We start from the raw sequence: 3,636 nt of genomic DNA on the forward strand, positions 1-3,636 counted from the left end.
CTCCCAGAACCTGGAAGTCACTAGTACAGAGCTACTAACAAAATGAGTACAAGTCCCAAAAGTGGACAACAGAGACTGGACTGTCTCGAAAGGTAAAAGACAAGTCTATATATACAGATGGAGACTAAAATAATACAAAACGTCGTGTGCTCACTCCCGTCTCCGGATCAGTCTGCTCCAAGCTCGATCAACGCTGGCTACTAGTGCCCGGACCTGCATCACGAAATAGATGCAGAGCATATCATAAGTACCAAAACAACAGGTACCCAGTAGGCATCATAGGCCGACTGAAGTTGAAAAGTAAAGGCAATATGAAAAGAAGGAATAATACAAACCGAGGGTCAAGAACTAAAATCTAACTAACAAAGGAATGCACACGAGTGTACAAAGAACTAACTAAAGTAATCTATAAGCTAACTACACCTAACTGGACCCCATAAGCCCAGAAGGTACATTCGTGCGCAAGTTAAATAAAAACCCGAACGGACCCCCATAAGCCCGACGAGTACACATAATAACTATAACTAAAAAGAATTGCATATACGAACCCAAGAATGAAGAACATCGAACCAGAACCTCAACCCTAATTAGTAGAATCTGACAGTACGGAGGCCAAACCTCGAATCAGATGCTCACAAGGAATACCCAAGTAACCAATCACAAGTAACAAGTATAAGAGGCCGAAACTCTAACCGGATGCTCTATATAAGTATCTGGGCAATAGAGGCCGGAACTCTAACCGGATGCTCTATATAAGTATCTAGGCAATAGAGGCCGGACCTTAAACCGGATGCTCTATAAAGGTGCTAATGTAGCTGCTGAAAGAGTTCCAATCGATCCATATTCATAAATGTCCGTGAAACGCCGTCCACACATAGCCAATCAATGTAAGTCCTTGGAACCAAATCGAAAACCAAATTCAAATCGCGAAGTAGAATTAGTGTCGCCGACGTAATTCGTGAAGCCGTAACATCGGGGAAAATAAGGATAACTAAAGTCGGAGCAAGTGTATTGCCTAACTAAGGCCCAAACTATCAGACTCAAGTCTGCTATACCAGTCTACAGGGATCTAAGCCGGTCGAGCGACGTCGGGGCAAAACTAAGGCCTATCGGATCCGAATCATGTATTTCTAAGGCAAGCCCTAGTCAAACCTAAACTAAGGCCCAACATGCTTCAAATAAACAGTAAATTAAGCATGCAAGCACTCCACATAGCGAGGAGGGTCAATTAATAACACAAAGCATGCTCACAGTTACCCGATAATTCCCGAAATAGGCCGAAAACATGATTTCTTAACACCTATGCAAGATTCAGTAACTACCCAACCCAAATCCCAACTAATCAACATGCATTCACATTCTCGAGCTCAATCTAAGAGAGGAAAACCGTAGCCTACCTGTAGGCCGATCACACGCGCTCCAAAATCACTCCTTCGAAGCTTTCCCTTTATGAACGGTCTCGAAACGCATCCCCGCTATCAAAAATAGAGTCACAACGTTAATACGGTCATTTAGACACCAAAATCACAACAAATAGAGACGGACCAATTTTGGAGTCAAAACGGGAATCGTGGGACCCGCGCCGGAAATTCTGAAATTAACCCCAAAAGTGGGTCCTAACCAGTTCCCCCTGCTCATGTCCCAAAAATGGGACACAATTCGAGGCTCAGGAACAACACAATATCAACATTCAATTAAAAACAAATTTTCTCAAAAATTAGAAATGGGACAACAGTGTATTTACCAAAAACGAGCGGTCTACAGTAAAATCTGACAACACCACAATGTTCTCCTCGAAAAACCACTCAAGATAGCCTCAAAAATCACCAAAATCGGATCTCAAATGGCTAAGAAAACAAGTCTAAAAAATTTCCAAAATTAAGCTCACAAAAAGAGGTCTGGCAGCAGGTATTTTTCGAAAATTATCTCAAACGGGGACTCCAAATCACTATCCGAGCTCACCAACACGTTGTCCTCAAAAAATCTCACAACTTAGCCTTTTGAATCACCCAAATCGGTTGAGAGAGGAGAGAGAGATGAGGGTTTGAAGTTTGGAAAATGTTGCAGATTTTCTGCAATTTATTGCAGCAAATCTGCAACATTTCCAAAACTTAAAATTCCGATGGGGTGCTCCGATCTCGTTCGGAACCCCGTGCACGCAAACGGGATATGCAACTATACCAAATTTGACATTCCAGACTCAACGGCGCAGTAGAAATTTCCATCAGAGGTCATTTCAATAAAAAGTGGGTCCCACTTCCAAAAGTCATTTTAAGTCAAAACCCACAAAAGGGCTCGGAAAGATATCGAAAACCTCCAAACACAAAAGAAGGGTCAATCTGGACCAAACTCGATATTCCAGAGCTAATCACTCTGACGGAATTCTCATCCGAGCGCGTTTACTCAGAATGTTGACCAAAGTCAAACTTAGGCTTAAACTAAAAGTTAAAACGCCTAATCGCACCGACTCACACTGAAAACCTCGGGAGTCATGTTGACCATGCTACTAGCCTAAAATGACCCTTCCGGAGCTGATGAAATCGTCAGAATTGGATTCCAATGTCATCTTCTTGAACTTTTGATCGAAAATGTTCATTCAAGATTCATAAGCTCCAAAACACAAAAACTCGCACCAAGACCAAACGAACGACCAGGTGACCGAACTGTCAGTCCCAGCAAGTCATAAATGACTTGGGGTCGCTATAGGAACGCTTTAAATGACACACAGAAGGCAAGACACAGAAATGACCAAGAAGGTCATTACAATATCCACTACTAAAAATGACTTTCGTCCGCGAAAGAAAGGATCAAGAAATACCTGAAGGCTCAAACAAGCCAGGAAACTGCTCTCGCATCTCCTGCTCCGTCTTCCAGGTAGCCTCCTCGACTGGACGATGCCTCCAACAGACCTTAACAATAGGAATGGCTCTTGAGCGCAATCTTCTCACATCTCTGGCTAGAATGGCAACTGGTTCCTCTACAAATGTCAAACGATCATCCAACTCGACTGCATTATACTGGAGCACATGGAGAGCGACAACGTCTACCATATAAGGCCTCAAATGGGGCCATCTGAATACTAGAGTGGTAGCTGTTGTTGTACGCAAACTCTGCCAAAGGCAAGAACTGGTCCCACTGATCTCCAAAATCCATAACACAGGCCCGCAACATATCCTCAAGGACCTAAATAGTACGCTCTGACTGACCATCCGTTTGTGTGTGAAATGCTGTGCTAAGGTGGGCACGGGTTCCCAACTCCTCCTGAAAAGCCCTCCAAAAGCTAGAAGTGAACTGTGAACCCCGATCTGAAATGATAGAAACAGGCACACCATGAAGAAGAACTACCTCCTGAATATAAATACGAGCCAACCTCTCAGCACTGAAGGTAGTATGAACAGGAAGGAAGTGTGCTGACTTGGTCAATCGATCCACGAAGACCCAAATGCTGTCAACACCTCTAGAAGTTCGAGGCAACCCCACAACGAAGTCCATAGTGATACGCTCCCACTTCCACTTCGGAATGGGTAATCTCTGGAGCTCGCCACCAGGCCTCAAATGCTCTGCCTTTACCTACTGGCAGCACAAGCAACGGGAAACAAAGTCAGCAATATCTCTCCTCATGCCACTCCACCAGTA

Source organism: Solanum stenotomum, chromosome 12 (assembly GCF_019186545.1).
Source record: "Solanum stenotomum isolate F172 chromosome 12, ASM1918654v1, whole genome shotgun sequence".
NCBI lineage: Eukaryota > Viridiplantae > Streptophyta > Magnoliopsida > Solanales > Solanaceae > Solanum > Solanum stenotomum.